Source organism: Bos indicus x Bos taurus, chromosome 5 (assembly GCF_003369695.1).
Source record: "Bos indicus x Bos taurus breed Angus x Brahman F1 hybrid chromosome 5, Bos_hybrid_MaternalHap_v2.0, whole genome shotgun sequence".
Classification (NCBI taxonomy): domain Eukaryota; kingdom Metazoa; phylum Chordata; class Mammalia; order Artiodactyla; family Bovidae; genus Bos; species Bos indicus x Bos taurus.
Genome location: NC_040080.1, coordinates 23,591,604 through 23,613,846, shown reverse-complemented (window position 1 = coordinate 23,613,846; position 22,243 = coordinate 23,591,604).

Below are 22,243 nucleotides of genomic sequence, written 5' to 3'. Positions count from 1 at the left end.
ATATATATAATGCTGAGCAAACAAAAGAAAGCTGCAGAATGATGTGTACAGTGTACGACTATTTATATAAAATTTAAGACATGAAAATCAAGTCCATGTATTTTTATGACCATATATATAGTAAAAGTTTATTGTTTTTTTAATGCGGAATGATAAACACCTAACTCAGGGTGTTGGTTATTTCTAAGAAAGGAAGGAGAGAAACAAAATTAGGGAGGAGTATCCAGTGGATTTTAACTGTATTTATAACATTTTCTTTGAAATAAATCCTTCTGAGATAAAGGAAAAAAAGTGTTTGTGTGTCTGAGTATATATTTCCACACACATAATGAATGTCTCCTCGATATTCTTCAGTGGTTGAGACATACCTGTCAGAACTGAAACCTTAAAATCTATGTGCAGGCAGAAATAGAATGCCTGGTATTTACATCTCACCTGGCACTTTTCAAAGCATTTTCATCATCTTAGATATTTTAAAATCATAAGTAGGCAAGTTCTGCAGATGTCATTATCCAATCTGACAGATGAAGTACAGAGAGGTAAAACAGAAGGATGAAGATGGAGAGCTGAGTGTTTCTCGACTCACAGGAGTTTTTCCTAAGTTGCCAATAATCACAAATCTCTTCCTTCCCATACACAGCCTTCGGCATCCAAGTGCCTCCAGAGAGGAAAGCAGGCCCATGGCACTCTGAACTCCACTCTAGCCTGCCAGGCTCCTCTGTCCATGGGATTTCCCAGGCAAGAATACTGGAGTGGGTTGCCATTTCCTCCTCCAGGGGATCTTTCCCAACCCAGGGATCAAACCCATGTCTCCTATATTGGCAGGCAGACTTTTTATGTTTTTTTTTTTTAAACCACTGAACCATCTGAGAAGCCCCAGTGATTCTAATACTGGGGGCCAAATGTCTGATTGGAAGCCACAGTTGACCCTTTTCCAATAGAGCTTCAAGAACTTTAGACGTATTTTGAAAGTAAAATTGTCTCTTAAAATGCCAGTGTGTGTTGTGAAAAGGATGTTACCGTGGAAATCGAGATGAATTAGATCAGTGGAACGAGACTGAGAATTTATTTTCCACATTTGGAAAACCTGCATTTATTGAGCACCCACTGTGTGCCTCACAGCCCTGAGCTACCTGGACTATATTATAGTGGAGGGGGGAGGTATTCAAGTGAAATAAGCATGAGTCTTGCCCTCAAAGGATGTTCATGCTAAAGGAAATAGGTTCATAAATAACCGGAGAACAGATGCAGTTGCCAGAAGGAGGTAGAGTGGATCCTCTAGGTTGGAGTCTGCAACCTCCAGGCCATGGACTGGTACCTCCTCTCAGATCAGCGGCAGCATCAGATTTGAAATAAAGTGTACGATAAATATAATGCACTTGAATCATCCCCAAGCCATCGCCCCACCTCCAGTCAACGGAAAAATTGTCTTGCATGAAATCAGTCCCTGGTACCTGGCTGGGGCCTGCTGCTCCAGGGCACGGAAGTGGGTACGAGGCAGGGTCTGCATTGTGTGCACAAGAAGAAGGTAAGAGGAGAGACTGACTGGAGAAAAGGCCTCAGCAGGACCTCAGAGTGGAGCCAAGAGAGTGAAGGTCCTGGCGTTTTCTCAGTCAGATTCAGGGTCCTCTGTCAAACAGGTGAAAACTAGAGCTTTGCTGTCAACAGAGACCAAAGCCACAGACCTGGACCCCAACAAAAATGCTCTTTGAAAAGGAATAATAATAATAATATATATATTATTGTTTTATATATATTATTGTCTTTTATATATATATATATATATATATATATATATATATATATATATATATATATATATATATATATATATATATATCATTAGCATCCTCATTTTTCAGTACAGGAAAGTAAACCCAGACTGGTTAAGCCATTAACCTCATAGCACACAGCTGGCAAGTGGTAGCCCTGAGGTTCCGCCTCCCTCTGGCTCTGGAGTCTGTCCTCTGGAATGGCCGCAGACACGTATTTGGGAAGCCTGCTCAACCCATGCTGTTTGCTTTGGAATTACCAACCTGCCCAAGACAACTGGACCTGGAGTGGACAGGTCCAGTCGTGGACTCAGATCAGCCAATCAGATTCTCACCATGAAAAACAGAGTATGATTTCAGTCCCTGACTTTCCAGTTTCAATCCTAACCTATCCTGTTCTTGGATATCTGTTAGACTGTCTGTGATCCTTAAAATAGCCAGCTGCCCTTCTCAGTTGAGTGGTTTCTGTCCCCGTAATCCGATAATGCCTGTTGAAACCACATCCTCACAACATCCCCAAAGCGGATTTCTTTTCAAGATTGCCGATCATCACCTCTTAACAATGGACTCCAGTAGATCTTAAAGGCTCTTATCACAAGGAAAAAAATTGTAACTGTGGGTGATGATGGGTGTTAACTAGACTTCTGTGGCAATCATTCCACAATATATACAAATATCAAGTCTTGTTTGCACACCTGAAGCAAATATAATATTTCAACTACATCTCAATAAAAGAGATTGACTCCAGGGGCCTCTTTGTCCTGTTCTGCAACTGCAGCTTGTGCCTAATCACTCTGCCTTACCCACTCTGTCTCTCCTCTGAGCCTATATGTCATCCTGTCACTGATTTCTTAGGCTGGCTACCTCTCATCATCTATATGGCTTAAGGATCTCTACCAGGAAAGATTCCATGATTCCTTAAGGCTGGACATGCCTTCTCCTGTGCTCCAGGGGCACTTCTGCAAAGATACGTACCTCCCATATGAAAGAGATATGACCAAATATTACATCCAGGCATGCACAGTCACTAAGTCATGTCCTACTCTTTATGACACCATGGACTGTAACCTGCCAGACTCCTCTGTCCATGGGATTTCCCAGGCAAAAATACTGGAGTGGGTATCCATTCCCTTCTCCAGGGGATCTTCCCAACCCAGGGATCAAACCCATGTCTCCTGAATTGGCAAGTGGATTCTCTACCACTGCACCACCCAGGAAGTCTGGACATTACAAACGCCTGAGCAAAACTAGCAAGCTACAGAAGACGGTGGGTCATAGGCCCCTGTTATGGAAAAAGTTTAGATGTGCATGTAAGAAACATAAGCAGGTCATGTCACCGCTTGTGTGAATCTTCCACTGATGTTCAATCATATAACAAAATGCAAAGGCCAGACTAGCTTATGAGACCCTGGGGGATAGAATGCACCCATCCCTTCATCCCCACCTCTATTTATTTATTTATTTTGCCTCACTGACTCCTTCTTTTTAAAGGCTCTTTGACTCCTTAAATTAATGGAGGCATAAGGAGATTAAGGAAGTTCACTACCTGATCTCACCCCTATCCCCATATCTAGGCTTTTGATTCTTGTGCAACCAAAATGCATTGTATTATGCTTTCCTCCTAGGACAATGGACAAATGTATACTCCCCTTAGATCCACTGTTGAAATGAACAGATGGCAAGAGGTTCTTCATCAGAAGAGGATCTGCTCCTAGGTAATGTGAAACAAAAATGCCCTGCAAATTTTAAATAAGTAAAGACACCAAAAATATACATACATGTACATGCATGGATACACGGTTACAAAAATATTACAGTAGGTGTTTTGGAGCAATGGGATCTCAAGAGATGCTTATTTTCTTTCTCTACCATTTAAAGATTTTACCAAAAAAAATTTTAGCACTTTATAATAGAAAAAAAAGTGTTTTGATATTAAAGGAAAAACTGCAAGGATCTGGAGAGTGGGCAGAAGTCTGTTCATGATACTCTAACCTCTTTGTGTGGTTGAGTCCTTTCTTGTTTTATTTATGTACTGATACCTTTTAATCTCTATTCTGTACTCCTGTTCTCCCCCACAGGAAACAGCTCTAATACACTTGACATATATCTTTATATCTGGATAGAATATTGGGGTAAGTAGCCATTCCCTTCTCCAGGGGACCTTCCTGACCCAGGGATCACACTCGGGTCTCCAGCATTGCAGGCAGATTCTTTACCATCTGAACCCCCAGGGAAGCCCCTTTCACTTTTCACTTTCCTACACTTACAAAGTACACAGGGCTATTTTGTGTCAGTACATAGTTTTTATTTACAGAATTGTTTTCACATATTTATTTGTCCTAAAGATTCTATAAACTCCTCCCCACAAGGAGTGAGAATTTATATTTGGAGCTCTGTGGTCCAGTATGGCATTTGGCATAGAGGAATAACACAATAAATATTAGTAGAGCTGAACTGAAATTTTACCACCCTTTTTTCTTAAAATCTCACCTTTTCTGAGCTTCAGGAATACTTCCTTCCCCTGGCTTCCCTCCTGCTTCCCTGGTTGCCTGAAAGACTCCTCCTTTCTTCCCATCCCTTAATTATGGGCCCTACCGAAGGTCCCCTCCTTGTGTCTCTCCTGCTTTCCTTCCACCTGACCCACCACCCTCCACCTCTTCCATGCCCGTGGCTTTCATTACGATGTTAGCATAGCTGTCTCTCAAACCTTCATCTCGAGCTATCGACCCACATCCTCATCAAACAGCTGAATGTCCCACAGGCAACTCACACTCAATGTGAAAGCATGACCTTACTCACCTCGCCACTTGAGACTCTACTTTCTCCTTTGTCCCTTCTCCTAGTGCAGGCATTAGCATTCTCCAGTCCCTCCATCTTTAATAAAACGTCTCCCTTCTCTACTCTGTATATGGAATAACTCACCAGAACCTTTCATTTCTACCTAACAGCTAACACTGTCATTCATAGCCAGGAGCTTTACTTGGTCCTGAGAATACAGGGGTGAGCAAGACAGGTAAGTTTCTGATTCTTGGGAGACAGACAATAGACAGGTAAATAAGCAGTGTGTCGCAGAGTGTGGTCAGTGCTGTGAAGGAAGGAAGCAGGGTGATGTGAATAACGGGCGATGAAGGTGGTCAGGAAGGGCATCTGAGTAGGATGAGTAGGGAATCTCTCATCAAAAGACCCAGGAAGAACAAGCAATCCAGGTTCCAGAACCAACAGATGCCAAGGCTACAGGCAGAGAAGGAGCTTCCCATGTCCAAGGAGCAGCAGTGAGTGCCTCGCGGCAGGTCTTATGGAAGGGGGAGTCCTCATATTTAGATTAGATTGAGGGGGACCTGAGATAAGAACAGAAAGGGCCTTGGAGTCCACTCAAGGCATTTGTATTTTCTTCTAAATGTGATAGGAACTCAAATGGCAGCATTTAAGTAGGGCATGGAGTCTGAGCTGATTTATGCTTTTCCAAGTTCACTTTCATGGATGGGGATTAGGTGGATTATGGGGCTGGAGTACAGAAGCAAGTTCAAAGCTTTTGCATAAGGCCAGGTAAGAGACAGTGACAGCCTGAACCACAGGATGCCAGTGACCGTGGTGAGTGGTGGACCAATTTGAGACACACGTTGGAGGAGAAATTGATAGGACTTGCTGATGGACTGAATATGGAGATAGGGAGAAAGGAGGAATCCGGGGTGACTCAGGGCTTCTGGTGTAAGCAACTAGGTGGATGATAATGCTGTTTCATGAGTTGGGGACATAGAAGAAGGAACAGGGCCAGCTGGCAGTCGAGTACAGCAGGGAATGAAGAGTCTGTTTTAGACATGCTAAATTTAAGATGCCAGTGAGACATCTTGGTGGTGATGTCAAATTGACGGTTGGATACAGCAAGCTGGAGCTCCATGGGGAGAGGTCCATTTAGAAGACATCATTGTAGAGATGGTATTTATACCACAGGAGCGCACTGATGAAGGGAAGAGAACAGACAAGCCAGGAAGAGAAGAGGAAAGGAAAGAGGATGAGTCGGCAAACTTGCACGAGAAGAAGAAGGCAGTGATAACAGAAAAAATCCAGAAGAGCTTCTTATAAACTAAGAAGAGTGTTTCATGAGGAGGAAGGGGCCAAGTATGCCAAATATTACTCAAAGACCAAGAATAAGCCAGAAAACTACCCATTTGGGATGAGGAGGATAGAGACTGCAAAGTAATTTTGGCAATGCAATGCTGTGAGCCAGACTGGAGCAAACTGAATAGCAATTTGTAGGTGAAGAAGTGGAAGCAGTACATGCAGACAATACTTTGGAGAAGTTTTACTATAAACGGGGCTAGAGGTAGGGAGGAATGTCATATCAGTCGAAGCCTTGGTGGAGATAGGGAATAACAGAGCAAGACTGTATGTTGGTAGGAATGAGTATTAAAGAGGGAGAGACTGATCATGCAAGAAAAAGGAACCACAAAGAAGAAAAACCTTTCAAAAGAGCACAAGAGAGGGGAGCTCCCTGGTGGTCCAGGGGCCAAGACTCCACGTTCCCAGTAGAGAGGGCCTGAGTTTGATCCCTGGTCAGGGAACTAGATCCCACGTGCAATGAACTAAGACCCAGCACACCAGATAAATAAAAATTTTAAAAAGCAGAGGGGAGGCACTGACCTCTGACAGGGGGCAGTTTTTGCCTCCCAGGAGGAGGAAAGATGGAGACAAAGGTACCTACACAGGTAGAGATACTGACCTGCTGGCTGGGAGAAGAGGGAGCGCTCCTCCAATAGTTTCCATGTTTTAATGAAGAGTGATGGGAGATCACCAGCTCTGATGACAGTGGAAGAAGGGAAAGAGATGGGGGAGGGGGAGGAAATGCAAGCATGAAGCCCCTGCTCTTGGTTTCTCTCATTCTCTTTCAACTCCTAGCGCAGCAGTTCTATTCAGGACCTGACTGTCTCCAGCTCTACCGCCATGATGCAAATCTTCCGTCCTGGCAACCTCCTAGTCTCTAGGTCCCTTATCTGCCAATCTTTGAAAGAATCCCCCTAAAGCACAGATCTGTTGTGCCATGGGAACCTTTGATAGACTTTACTGTGTAAAGGCAATCTTGGCTCCTCATCCAGGCAGGCAGAGCGCTCCATCTTCTGGTCCAACCTCCCTTCACTTCCTTGCAGTCAGTCCATCCCTTCCTCTGTACCTGCTGCTGCACCACAGCTGCCTACTCATTACTCTCCCCAAATGCTACAAAATCTCTCACTTTTATGTTTCTGTTCAAGCTCTTTTTTCCCTCTAGACAGGCCTTGTTCCCTCTTGCAGGAGCCCTACCCATCCCTCAAGATCCAACTTATACCTCACTCATTTCAGCAAAGTCCCCAGAGCCTTCCATTAAAGGAAATTCTCACAGCTCCTTACCCCAGTAAAACGTATTATCTGGGCTTCTCTGGTGGCTCAGATGGTAAAGAATCTGCCTGCAAAGTAGGAGACCCAGGTTCAATCCTTGGGTCAGGAAGATCCCCTGGAGAAGGGAATGGCAACCTACTCCAGTATTCTTGCCTAGAGAATTCCATGGACAGAGGAGTCTGGCAGGCTACAATCCATGGGGTTGCATAGAATTGGACAAGACTGAGCGACAGACACAACTGAGCAACTCACACACACACACACATAAAAGATCAAAGTCCATTTTATAGTGTCAACATGTCTTCATGCTTGTATAATTTTCTATATGAGTGCTCACATCCGTCTCTAAGAAAGGAAGAAAGAAACAGAGGGAAGGAGGGAAGAGAAGAAGGGACCAGAGAAATAAAGAAGGGAAAGCAGAGTTGCCTCTGCTGGTTCACCTCACTGTCTTGAATCAAACCACTCAGCAGTGCTTCCCAGGACTGGCAAAGCCTTGGCCAGCCCCCAGGCTCTCTTCATTGACAAACCGCTGGTATCCTGGGCAGCCACATTCTCCCTGCTCCCCTCTGCTCCCTTGCCTACTTCCTCCCGCCTTGTGCCTCCATCTTAGAAGCCCAGCAATTGCCTGAAATCTTAAGCATCTCCACCTCTGAAAAGAGCAGTGGGAGGGAATGGAGAGAAATAGGGCAGAGAGATGAAAATGTAGTGTTGAAAAATTCATATGTTAAAGGCAGCACGTGCTCCACCCCACCCCACCCCACCACCCCACCCTCCGCGCCCCTCTCCACACGCCTCTGCATCCCATCTGATAAAATTCTGGCGCAGACCAGGCGAGGCTGGGCCAAGTCTGTCTGGGGTGACAGAGCTGTCACTGGTGAGCTGCAAGCGTCCACGTGTGTGCAGGAGGGAAAGCGGGACTTCACTTCTGGGGGCCTGGGCTGTCTACCGGGATCGGGATGCCGGGGGACGGTAAGAAGGCAGGGCTGGGAGAGATGTCCTCCCCTCCTAGAGCAAGCGCAGCCTTCCTCTCCCCATGAAGTCAGGCCTGGCGGGGGTACTGCCCTCTGCTGAGTCACGGGCCCTGTGTTTTCCCACGCCTGTATTCCTTCAGGAATCCTGAAAAGGCAGAGCACGACCCTGGGCCAGGGCGAGGGGCTGGCCTCGCTCCTCTTGATGGAACCCTGTTTGCTCCGAGTCCAGGGCGGGAGAGTTGAGGCGGCTGGGCTCTAGGTACCTGAAAAAGCCCGATCTCCGTTCGCAGCCCTGCTCTGGCACTCCCCTCGCCGAGCACTGCAGAGCTGCGGCCTAATGAATGCCGCGAGCTGAGATCGACAAGAGATGGGCTTGCGATTCCAGGCAAGAGGTCCCTGCGGAGAGGAGGCTCCGCCTGCTCGACCGCGACCCCTGGCGGCCGCCGGAGAAACTCTCCGCAGAGCTTCCGAAGCCAACGGGGCGGCTGGTCAGGAAGCCAAGGGAGGATCTTCAAGAGAAATAGGGGTAAGAAATACACGCATACACACACGGACACACACTCCGCAGATGCTGCAGGCCAGGGAGGTGGAGAATGAAAAGAAAGCCAATTTTTCTTACTTGTGATCTAAACAAGAAGGCAGGGAACAATCTGTTAGAGATGGTGGGGGCTGATGGAGGGAATGGGGCGGGGAGGAGGAAGGTGGAAATGTGAAAATCTGTTTACAGTTGGAACAGAATCTGTTTAATATGATGCTTACACAAAATAAGACGTATAAGTTTTTCCCTGCTCTGAACTCTGCTTCCTTCTTTATTTCAACTAGCAATGGGCTCTGATCCGATTTTTTTTCGTTCACACTTGCAAACCAGCTGTATTTTGGAAGAGGCATCTATTCAGGGAAATCAAACATACTTTGGCTTCCTCCAGGGAGTCTGAGTCACAGGAGCCAACACAGGACAGGAGTCAAGAGCCTGGACACTGGAGCCACAGAGTAAAGCCTGAGTGTAAGTCCAACATAGGTCACTCACTAGCTGTGTGACCTTGGGCAATTTGCTCAACCTCTCTGAACCTCCATCTCCTTGTCAAGAAAATGAAGAAGCCAGATGCTCTTCCAGGACTGTGATGACAAAGAAGGAGTCGTGCCTGTGGTTCTTCCCTCATCTCAACATTCAGGACAGAGAAGCTACCCCAAGCTGGTTCTGCCTTCTCTTCCCAGGGAAGGACCCGTTTGAGCCATAACTATGGTACACTGAGTTCAAGAACAGGCCAAGTGCCTATGAGTACAGGCAGCTGAGTCCTCCATCACTTTCCCTGACTCCCTCCCTTTCTTTCCCATCAGTTCACGCAGCCCTCAAGCCCATGCCTTGGGGGTTGGGCAGCACCCACAAAATGGTAGGTGTGTGAGCACAGGTATGTCTGGTGAGCACAGAGCTGAACCCAGCTTTCAGTGGAGCCTGATGCCTTTCTCGAGGCTCTGATCAGTGTTAGCACTGCCAACTTTGAAAGGCAGGGCACCCTGCTAGGGGCTGCATGAAGAAGAGGTTCTGTGGGAGACCCCTGCCCCTAAAGAGCATAGTCTAGTCGGAGAGGTGTGATGTCCACACAGGAGAAACCAAGCAATAAATAAGGATTATACACAGCTTGTTGTTGTTCAGTCGCTCAGTCATGTCTGATTCTTTGCAACCCCATGGACTACAGCACACCAGGCTTCCCTGCCCGTCACCAGCTCCCGGAACTTGCTCAAACTCATGTCCATTGAGTCGGTGACGCCATCCAATCATCTTGTCCTCTGTCATCCCCCTCTTCTAGCAGGTGTTAAGGGTCAAATGAAGACATCACTCAGCACTACAGGAAACCAGAGGATGGAAAATGGATTCAGATCAAAGTTGAAGGTTTTCCTGAGCCCCAAGAGCCATGAAAAGTGGTCCTGGTGCTTTGATGAAGGGGGCGGGGGGCCGAGCTCGTCCCTCTAATTCAGGATACGTCCCTAGAAGGTTGTATCAGATAATCTACCATCCGTGGTGCAGGGACATGTACAGAAAGTCCAACTCCTTGAAGTCTCCCAAAGATGCTGGACCCTCTTGCCCCAGGGGCCTCAGGGCTAACTTTGGGACATGACTCTCTTCTAAGTCTCCATGGCTGACAGTGTGCACCCTCCTGCCCCTTCTTCTAGGTGGGGAAACTGAGTTGCTGCTAAATTCCTAGGGAGAAACAAGAGGAAAGAAGATGGGAAGCCAGTTCTTCATGATTCTTTATCCATGCATTTGTCATTTCTCTTATATAATCATCCATCTATCCATTTATTCACTCAATCCTTCATTCACTGTTATATTTAGCAATTGTTATATGCCTGGCCAACCCACTCCAGTGTTCTTGCCTGGAGAATCCCAGGGACAGAGCCTGATGGGCTGCCGTCTATGGGGTCGCACAGAGTCAGACACGACTGAAGTGACTTAGCAGCAGCAGCATTTGTCTGGCACTGTGTCCCAAGCTATGAGTCCAAAATAATTACTGATTTCCTCTCCTTCTTCTACTCTAGGCAAAAGTCTGTGTTGCCCCAGTTTTTAAGAATCTCTCTCCCACCCCATCTCAGGGACCAGATGTACCATGAGATTCACATGACTCACTCCATGGCACTGGCAGGACCCTAATAAATGCAGATCCCAATGCTCTGGTCAACAGACTCTCTCATATTGAATCGAATAGTGTCGGTTTTACAGATCCAGATCCACCCACTACTTCGTGAAGGGACAAAGAATAGGACCCAATATACTGGCTTCTTCGAATCAGATACAGAGCTGTGTCCAGCTCTGGCCTCTCACTGGGTGTCTGATGCCTGACATGCCAACTGATTCTAGCCTACCCTCACAAGCCCCTGCTCCCCGGGACTGCCCACCTAGAATCATTCCAGTTGCCTTTTATCCTTGCCTGCTGCCTCTCCCTCCCACCCCCTGACTTCATGGGTTTGTGACAATCGTGCTCTTTAAACTATTTCCTGGAGGATATTTGTGTATCTTTAGTGGTGGCAGAACGCTGTATAATTATCTCCCAATTCATCAGGCTCCTTAACAGGCAAATGCCTTTTTTCCCAATAAGTTTTTCTGGCTGAGGCACCAATAGGCCTTGTTGCTACGGAAACCAGAACGGTTCTGTCTCTATTTTAATGGTATGTTGAAAGCCCTGTGTGTCTGTGCATCACACATATGGCAGCTGTTCACTTTCTCAGTTCTTTTTTTCCTTTCCTTCCTCTACCGGCCTGTCCAGCAGTTCCCCTACAGCCCATGTTTCAGAACATGTCCTCCTCATCCACAGCCCCTGCCAGACCCCTTCCTGCCTTTTCCTGTGCCTCCACCTCCCCCTCCCCTTCCATCTGGTGTTCTCAGCTGTTTAGAAAGAGATACCAGTTGGCTTGCCTGAAATCTCAGAGGGATAGAGAAGAAATGGGTAATGGTGGGACACAAAGCTTTGCAAAAACCTTTGACCAGCCAGGTGTTTCCTGCTGGAAGACTCATGGCCTCACTTGGCCACCTTCCTGGAATAGGGGGGCTTCTTCGGAGGAGGAGAGGAGATGGAAAGTTCAGCTCAGGGCAGGAGTGATGGGAGGAGCATCTTCAGAAGTACCATCTGCTGCTGCTCCTGGGTGTGGACTAACACCCTCCACCCAAGTCACCAGGCTTGGTTCAAAGACTGTTGGAGGCGGGGAGGACCCTGCTGAAATGAACTGTTTATGACTTATTCCACAAACATTTACTGGACACTTAAAATATGCCAGACACTATTTTAGGCACTGGGAATATGCCAGTGGTCCCTGTCCTCAACCAGCAAGACTAGTTTACAGATCACTGTTAAGACAACATGGTCAGTGGTGAGAGGTGATGTCATAGTGAGGGACTTAGGATCTAGAATCAGACAGACTTGACTGTCAGCCTTGGGGCAGCATCTTCAAGCTGTAACCTTGGGTAAATAACTAAACCTCTTTAAGCTTCAAGCATCTCATCCATGAATGTAGCATTCTAATTAAATTGTTTTCAATGATGCTAGAGAAGACTCTTGAGAGTCCCTTGGAGGAGCCAGGAGATCAAACCAGTCAATCCTAAAGGAAATCAGTCCTGAATATTCACCAGAAGGACTGATGCTGAAGCTGAAGCTCCAATACTTTGGCCCCACTTGATGCAAAAAGCCAACTCATTGCAAAAGACCCTGATGCTGGGAAAGATTGAAGGCAAAAAGAGTGGGGGGCGACAGAGGATAAGATGGTTGGATGGCATCAGCAGCTCAATGGACATAAGTTTGAGCAAACTCCAAGAGACAGTAAAGGGCAGGGAATCCTGGCGTGCTGCAGTCCATGGGGTTGCAAAGCGTTGGACGTGACTGAGCAACTGAACAATAAACTGATGTTGAAATGAAATAATAAGTCTATAAGAGCACATTGCCCATCACACAGCCCACCCTCAGTCTATCCTCATTACCATGGTTGTCATTGCACTATGATTACCATTGTCGAGGTGGTCAAGGGATCACGATAACATGGGAGGTGGCCCAGAAGGGGGTTGGACTAGACATTTTCTACGTAAGAAAAGTGGGAAGAGCGTTCTAGTCAACGGGACCAGGAATGCAAAGGCAGGTGCGTGGACAGCAAAGTGCTTCTGTGTGGCTGCAGAGTCAGCTACCTGCATCTGGGGACAGGGACGCAAAGGACTCGTCCTGGGCTATGAGGAGATGCATTGGTACCCTGAGGGGACTAACCCGTCATCAGCCCCCTTAGTGGAAGCGAGCAGGAGACTCTTAGGTTTAAGAGTGACACAAGCAGATAAACTGTCCAGAGGGTTTTTCCTTGTGATACACAAAAATGCCAACATTAAGGGACTCTCAAGCCTTTCCTTGCTTTAAGAGCAAGTGGTTCCAGGTGATCATGCCCAGCACCATGGATCCGTGCATCCCTTGCTCCAGCACATTCCAGGTCACCTGTCCCTGGGCATCAGGACATCAGTGCAGCAGCCCCAGCTGTGTGGCCTTGAATTAAGCACTGATACCATGGGCGGAGTACAAAAGATGACCGTAAAAGGGCGGGGATATACATAGTACCATTGACTCATTGTGCTGTGCGGTAGAAGCTAACACAACATCGCAAAGCAACTATACTCCAACAAAAATTAATTAACAAAAAACTATGACCCTGAAGTCTCTTCTAACTCTTGATAACATGCCTCTACAAAGAATTTAAAGGACTGTTAGATGCCCCTGAAGATGGAATGATTCACAAAGGACATGTGTGTGTAAAGAATAGTGTGATGAAGACATAGAACACAGATTTGTGGTTGCCAAGGGGGAGAGAGGTGAGGGAGAGGTGGAGGGGGAGTTTGGTATCAGCAGAGACAAACTATTGTATTTTAGGATGGATAAACAACAGGTCCTATTGTATAGCACAGGGAACTATATTCAATATCCTGGAATAAACCATAATGAAAAAGAACATGAAAAATGTATAAAAAATAAGGCAAGTAAGATTTTGAAAAAAGAAGAGTAGTGTGATGATTGGAGAAGCAGCATAAAGGGTGGAGCAGATTTGAGGTGTAGAAGGAATAGGCGTGATTCAGTGACGGAGAAGGTGCAAGAGAGGAAGGAGGAGAAGGGTCAGGGATAACATGGAGGCTAATTCTGTTGTGCTTGGAAGCAAGTCAAGAGTAAGACTGGATGCTCTGGGTCTGGCCTTATTAAAAGAGAAACAGCAGAACTGCAAGATCTGCTTTGAGTCACGTGGTACATCCACTCTCCGCCCTCCACACTGAGCAAGCATTCTTGAACTTTGCAATCTAAAATGATGCCAAATTTTCTTTAATCTTGAGTTCAAAGTAAGACAATAATATCTGAAAATAAGTGTCAGCATGGATCTTCAGAATCAAAAGGAGATCAGAGCTGACCAAAGGATAGGACACAGGGTCACATAACCTACCTATCCACAGCCACCCACCCTTAACAGGGCTCTGTAAGGGTTACAATGAATGCTTATATCTCTTTATTGAAGTATAGTGGATTTACAATGTTGTGCTAATTTCTAGTGCACAGCAAAGTAATTCGGATATAAATGTGATGCTATGGACTGTAGTTCACCAGGCTCCTCTCTCCATGGAATTCTCTAGACAAGAATACTGGAGTGGCTAGCCATTCCCTTCTCCAGGGGATCTTAACAACCTAGAGATTGAACCTGGGTCTCCTGCATTGCAGGCAGATATTTTACTGTCTGAGCCACCAGGGAAGCCTGTATGTACATGTATATATATATTTTTTTTCTTATCATATATAGTTATCATTTATATATGATAAATGGTTTTTTATCATTTATAGTTCATTACAGGATGTAGAATACAATTCCCTGTGCCATACGGTGCAACTTTGTTGTTCATCTACTTTATATATAGTATTTTGTATCTGCTAATCCCAAATCCTAATTAATCCTTTCCCTTTGGTAACCATAAGCTTGTTGTTTATGTCTGTGAATCTGTTTCTATTTTGCAAATAAGCTCATTTGTGTCATTTTTTAAATTCTATGTGTAAGTGACATCTTTTGGTATTTGTCTTTCTCTGACTGACTTCACTTATTATGACCATCTCCACGTCCATCCAGGTTGCTGTAAATGACATTATTTCTGAATGTTTATATTTTCAGGTGTACATTTTCTCTTAACTCACAGGGAAGGGAGTTTTTTGTTTTTTGTTTTTGTTTTTTTTAGTCCATTGACTGATTTGTATTCTGCATTCTTTCAAAACCATTATAATGAATTACTTCTGGTGATTTGGGAAGAAATGTATACACGTATTTTTTAGTGGGCTTGATGAAGCTTCAAAAGATCTATGGTACTTGTGCATTGGAAACTACACCATATGTATTTATAGAATTAATAATCAAAGCTTAAGAAACAAAGATCTATGGTAAAATTGTCCCTAAAGTGAGGAAAGGAAGCTCTACCTCGTGCAGAGCATTTGATGACACTCTCCATTTATATAATCTCATTTTGACCTCACAACATCCATCTAAGATAAATATTCTTATACCTTTTGACACATCTGGTAAATGAAGTTAAGGTCAGTTGAAAAACTTGCCAAATGGGTGAGGGAACTGTGGTCACATCCATGTTTGCCTGACTTCAAAGCCTCCAGTAGATTCACCATGGATCCTACAGAAAAGAATTAGAGGACATTTCTTGATCAATAACAGGGTTGACCCTTGATTCAAATTCACAGAAATTAACACTTTCATACCCTGGGACCCCTCCCTAGAATCTGTTTGGTCACCAAGTCACTTCACCCTGTCCTCTCATCTTCCAAATTTCCCCGGCTCCAAAATTATTTTTCTCTTTCTCTGAAGTCCAGCTTATAGCTCTAGACTCCTGTTGTTAAAAAGTAAGTGAATTGATTTAACTGATACAACAGTGTGAGAATTTGTGGACTGTCCTTGTCCTTCCCTAGTAGTATTTACTTCGTGAAATCTGATAGAATCAAATGACATCTGATGAAAGAAGTCAAAGACAGTGAAAGAAAACAAAATGATAAATTTCAAGCAGAGGAAAGGGACATATTTGGGGCCCAGTGGGGTTTTTTTAATCAGCTTTTATCAAGATATAATTGACATACAATAAGCTACCTGTATTGAAAGTGTCAATCTGATAAGTTTGGGCATATGTAGACATACACGAGGGCTTCCCATGGCTCAGTGGTAAAGAATCTGCCTGCAATGTAGGAGATCCTGATTCTATCCCAGGATCAGAAAGATACCCTGCAGGAGGGCATGGCAACCCATTCGAGTATCCTTGCCTGGAGAATCCCTTGGACAGAGGAGCCTGGCGGGCTACAATCCATAGGGTCACAAAGAGTCAGACACAACTGAATCAGCAGAGCATGCACGCACGCTGACAACCATGAACCATCACCACACTCAAGATAATAAACCTCTTTGTCATGCCCCAAAGTTTGAATTTTTAATTTCCCAAAGTCAGACCAGTTTCTAAGCAAGGTGACTTTGTGGATAAAAGTGGTTCTGGTGACCACTGCAAAGCTCAATGACATTTTTGTGAATTAAACGTAACTTCCCAACCAAGTGATTTTTAAATCTATTGACAACTGTGGAAATAATTCTGGGGAAAAAAATAAATAGGCTGTGGACCTAAATAAAAATCATGTTAGGGTCCTAATCTCCAAAAAATACATACCGTACCTGATAACATATTCTACACAAGTGCTTGTTAAGAAAATGCATTTGTACTTAACATGGGTAAACTACACGTTGGAAAATTCTAGCAGAAGTGAGTCTGCTATCCAGGCCCCACGAGCCAACCCAGCAGATGTCAGGTTAAACTCAAGATTGAGGAAGAACCTATCACTGGACTGTCCATTCCTCAAGGACAGGAGGCATGCTTATTTAACTTGGTATTCCTGACACCTGTATTTCCTAGCCCAAGCCCAGAAATGTTTGCTGGAAAGAAATGCTGAACTGTTCGTTGAGATACCTAATCAGCTTCCCTATTGGCATAGTGGATTAGAACGCGGAGAACACAGGTTCAACCCCTGGTCTGGGAAGATCCCACATGCCACAGAGCAATGAAGCCTGTACTCCACAACTGCTAAGCCCACATGCTACAAGTACTGAAGCCCAGGTGCCTAGACCCTGTGCTGCACAAGAGAAGCCACCGTAGGAAGAAGCTTATGGACCATAGCTAGACAGTAGCCCCTGCTCTCCAAAACTAGAGAAAGCCCACGTGCAGCAACAACAGCCCAGCGCAGCCAGAAACAAAATAAAGCACTGAAAGTGAAAGGGAAGTCGCTCAGTCGCGTCCGACCCCATGGACTGCAGCGACCCCATGGACTGCAGCCTACCAGGCTCCTCCATCCATGGGATTTTCCAGGCAAGAGTACTGGAGTGGGTTGCCATTTCCTTTTCCAGGGGATCTTCCCGACCCAGGGATCAAACCCAGGTCTCCCACATTACAGGTAGACACTTTACCATCTAAGCCATGAGGGAAGTCAAAGCACTGGGTACATGTCAAAACAAAAGTTGTTTTAAATGGAATGCTCTCTGGTTTCATATAGGCGTGGGGATTCTCGGTGTGGCTACTCATAGAAAACAACCCACACACACACACTCTAGAGGTGAGCTGGAAAGAAACTCCTGGGAGAAAGGCTCTTGCTAGAATCTTGGGGTTCTGTGGATTCCTCACACTCAGCACCGACTACCATCAGATACTGTGCAAGGTTACGCTTTGGTGGGAGCAACAGCCAAGGACCCAGGCAGGGAGATGGGGGCCAAATGCAGGTGGAGCATCTAACCCACCATGGGGAGTCAGGGAGGACCTCCCAAAAGCTCTGACCTCCACTCCTGGACCGAGTGCTCCCTGATTCTCACCTTGGTCATTATAGAGTTTGTAGAACATCACGCTCTACCACTTAGCTTCCTCACCTAGAGTAACAGCCCACTCCAAGAATTAATACACTGATCTTAAGAAAACCAATCTTATTCTGGAGTGAAATAGCATGTTGAACAGATGCCAGGTGAATAGCAACTTGGGATGGGACATGAGAGCTACTGAGGGGCCCAAAGTTGAATACATGGGAGGTAGGTTCCTCAGTAAAATCCTTCTGAGTTGAGTTTTTGTTATTATCAGAATGCTGACATCTGTCTTAAAATATGTTTCGAGAAAGCTTTGTGGAGAAGAAAAACAACAAAATGGAGAAAGTAAGATGATAACAAGGGAGAGAGAATAAAAAATAAGATGTGCTTAGTCGCTCAATCCTGTCTGACTCTGTGACCCTTTGGACTGTACCCCACCAGGCTCCTCTGTCCATGGGATTTCCCAGGCAAGAATCCTGGAGTGGGTGGTCATTTCCTTCTCCAAGGGATCTTCCTGACCCAGGGATCAAACTAGTGTCTCTGGTGTCTCCTTCACTGCAGGTGGATTCTTTACCCACTGAGCCATCAGGGAAGCCCAGAGAATAAGATGGTGGGTAGGATACAGAGAAGAAAGGAATCACGAGAGAGAAGAAAGCAGGTTGCAGGGTAAGGATGGAGAGAAAAGGCCAGAAAATTGCTGAGAATTAGAGAATTAAAGAGACAACAGAGATAAAAGGAAGAACCTACATTGATGAATACACATTAGGGGAAAAACAGGACAAAGAACAAAGAAACTGATGGCGTGAGTGAGCTGAGGAGGAAGCGGCAGATCTCAGGCAGCCTGGTCCTCTGCATTGCCAGGGGAGCCATCTGCTGCCTCTAAAGAAAAGTGTGGAGCTCGGAGCACAAGAGGGCTTTCACAGATCCGTGATCACATCGGCACGACCCAGAGCCCCTCTGAATATTCCTGGGGGCAAACTGCAGACAACCACTTGTGTCACAAGAGCCTGCGTGAGCCCTGCTCCTAAGGACATCCTTATCCGTCCTTCACCAGCTCCAGCATGTCCTCTGGCATTTAAGACCAGATGGCCAAGAGAGGCCAGAGGCTTCTAGAAGTCTTCCGGGGCTGGCCTCTTGACACTGCGATGAAATCTCCACCTCGGCAGGCTGTGTCCAATCCAATCAGGCCAACCTTGAGAACAAGTGCCTTGTGAAGATTTTTCAAGTGTCGCCAAGACAGGATGACTGCCTGACACTAAACTCCTCCAACTATGCAAATCATGAAATAGCAAATGTTCCCCCTTAAGAGTCTGCTTAACTTTTTTTTTTTTTCATTTACTACCTCCTTAGCCTATTTGCGGTTAGAAGACATGAAAGGCATCTCCTGAATGGTGGTGCAGTTGATTGGAGAATGCCGGTGCTGATGTAGCCATCATACTCCTCATAGCCGAGGCTGCATTCCTAAGTCATCAGTACAAATAAGAAACTAATCGCAAGAGTTGAACGATATGGCTGTGTTTGAACAGGAAGCTAATAGGACCACTGCAATTAAACAGAGCACACTAATAGAATTAACCAAATTTACCAGCTATTATGAGGTCGTTGTTGCTCAAATCTAAGAGTCTCATGGGAGAACTCAGCTCTTCAATTCCCCTTACTTCACTGCCAGGGAGTGTGTGCTGTGTGCTAAGTCGCTTCAGTCGTGGCCGACTTTTTGCAACCCTATGGACTGTAGCTGGCCAGATTCCTCTGTCCATGGGATTCTCCAGGCAAGAATACTGGAGTGGGTTACCATGTCCTCCTTCAGGGCATCTTCCCGACCCAGAGATCGAACCCTCATCTCTTATGTCTCCTGCATTAGCAGGCAGATTCTTTACCACTAGCGCCACCTGGGAAGCCAGGGAGGATGGTAAACATCAAAGATCATATGACCTGCTGAGGGTACATATAGCTGGTCATCCGTCAGAAGATGGAGTGCTCAGAGGTCAGGGTAAAGGTGATACCATTTCTGTTTAATTCCATCTCTTGCTAAGGGTGGTTAAGACAATACCCAGGGCTGCCCTTTGGAAAGGATTGTCTACCCTTTGAAAAGTCAGATGAGACCCAGGGGACCTCAGAGGAAAGGGGACAACCCCACTAGAAGAAGGCTCAGAGAGGCCTAGACAGCCAGAGACAGGACAGGATAGAACCAGACTGACCTCCACCAGAAGAGGACACGGTTCTTTCCGGTGCTTCAATAGTCCCTTGGGAGGTATTTTCTGGTAGGATGATGATAACTCCTGGGATAAGAGTAACTCAAGTTCCACCTGTTGGATTGATCATGTTTGCTCAGCAAGAGAATGTAAGAAACCAAGACCAAGCATGTCAGGATGCAGAACACAGAGGTCCCTTCAACTCTAAGAATCTCTGACTGGAGAGGAGGGACACTTGACCTCTTCCCTAGATCCCAGGGAACCAGCAAGTATCAAGTCAGAGAAGCAAAGAGCATCAGCTCAGAAACAAAAAAGACACAAGTTGAAGCCTACATACTATTGTGACTCCATGAGGAAAGTTTATTTTTTAATCAATTATTGAGTGTCTTCTATATACTTTTAAAAATTGCTTACTTTACTAAAAATAGAGTTGCCATATGACCCAGCAATACAACCACTGGGCATATACCCAGACAAGACTATAATTTGGAAAGATACATGGACCCCTCTGCTCACAACAGCACTATTCACAATAGCCAAGACATGGAAGCAACCTAAATGTCCAATAACAAATGAATGGATAAAGAAGATGTAGTATACATACACAATGGAGTACTACTCAACCATAAAAAGAATGAAATAATGACATTTCCAGCAACATGGATAGACAGAGATTATCATACTAAGTGAAGTAAGTCAGAAAGAGAAAGACAAAAACCGTATGATATCACTTAGATGTGGAATCTAAAACATAACACAAATGAGCTTATCTGTGAAACAGACTCACAGACACAGATAACAGACTTGTGGTTGCCATGGGAGAGGGTTGGGGGTGTGGGGGGATGGACTGGGAGTTTGGAATTAGCATATGCAAACCACTATACATAGAAGGGATAAACAACAAGGTCTGACTGCATGGCACAGGGAACCGTAATCCATACCCTGTGATAAATCATAACGGAAAAGAATTTTCAAAAGAATGCATAACTGAGTCACTTTGCTATATGGCAGAAAGTGATACAACATTGTAAATTACCCGTATTTCAATTAAAAATTGTTTATTGAGTGTCTGCTAAGTACTTTATATACACTATATCATTTAGTATTAGTCACTCAGTCATGTCTGACTCTTGGACTGTAGCCTGCCAGGCTCCTGTGTCCATGGGATTCTCCAGGCAAGAATACTGGAGCAGATAGCCATGCCCTCCTCCAGGGGATCTTCCTGACCCAGGGATCAAAGCCAAGTCTCCTGCAGATTCGTTGCCATCTGAGCCACAAGCTCTACAAGAAAGCTATTATTATACTTAATTGACAGGTGAGGAAACTGAGGCACCAGGAATTTAAATATCTTGTCCAAGGTCTTAAATCAGTAGGTGGCTGAGCTGGGGTTGGTGTGACTTCACAGCCCAGGACTGCCACTCTGCCTGTCTTGGAGAACATCCACAGACCATGACTGAGCCTGTCATTCGGGTCCCAGAACATCCCCAGCCCAGCCCTGGACAGCTGCACACCCTTCTGACTCTCACTAAGGGAATTTTTCCCAGTCAGGTGCATCCTGGCTGGCCAAATGAGACATGATTGGGAATAATTGTGACATGACATGGTCTGGAATGAATAGCAGATGGGACTTGAGTGCACAAAACCTGTGGGGTCCAATTTCAAGGGAAGGAAGTGTGGCCGTCTTTACGATTTCCAGCACACTCTGGCAAGAGAAGTCAGAGAGGAGGGGTGACAGCCATGGCTGATGTGGTTTGCAACAGTCAGTGCCGAAAACCATCTTCTGCCTATCCTTGTAAGTCATCCTTCCAGGCGTGACTTGCCTGGGAGCCTGGAACCAAGAGGGGTCATGTGGAAGAGGCTGAGAGATGAGGCTAGGGGGAAGGGGCCTCTCTTTGGGAAAGTTCTAACCATTATCAAAACGAACCCACAGCATTTCAGACCTTGCAGCAGGGGTTGAACTGAAAGCAGAGGAAAGGGGCAGAGCTGTGTTGAAAAGAGCATTGAATTGGGGGATCTTCTGAAGACCTGGTCCCCAGCTCCTGGGGGATAAGTCCCTTATAAGTCTAAAATATTTTTTAAATCAATCTTTATTGGAATATAGTTGCTTTACAATGTTGTGCTATTTTCTGCTGTACAGCAAAGTTAATCAGATATACATGTACATTCACCCCCTCTTTTTTGGGTTTTCTTCCCATTTAGGTCACCACAGAGCATTGAATAAGGTTCCCTGTGCTGTACAGTAGGTTCTCATTAGTTATCTACTGTATACGCTAAAATATTCTAACCTGAGCCTATTAAATACTCTGTAGAAAGGTATCCTTTCTGTAGAAATCAAAACAAAGGTACTTCTTATAAGAAATAGAGAAATACAGGGGCATAGACGGGTGTCTCGCTTGCCAGCCTGCGAGCAGAGAGGAATGGGTCTCTTCCTTTTTTTCTCCCACATATCAGACAGGCTACCTTTGGTTGCAAGTAAAAAAATGCCCTGATTCAACTGGCTTAAATATGAAATCTATTTCATAAGAAGTCCAGAAGTAGGCCAGCTCCAAAGTTGGTC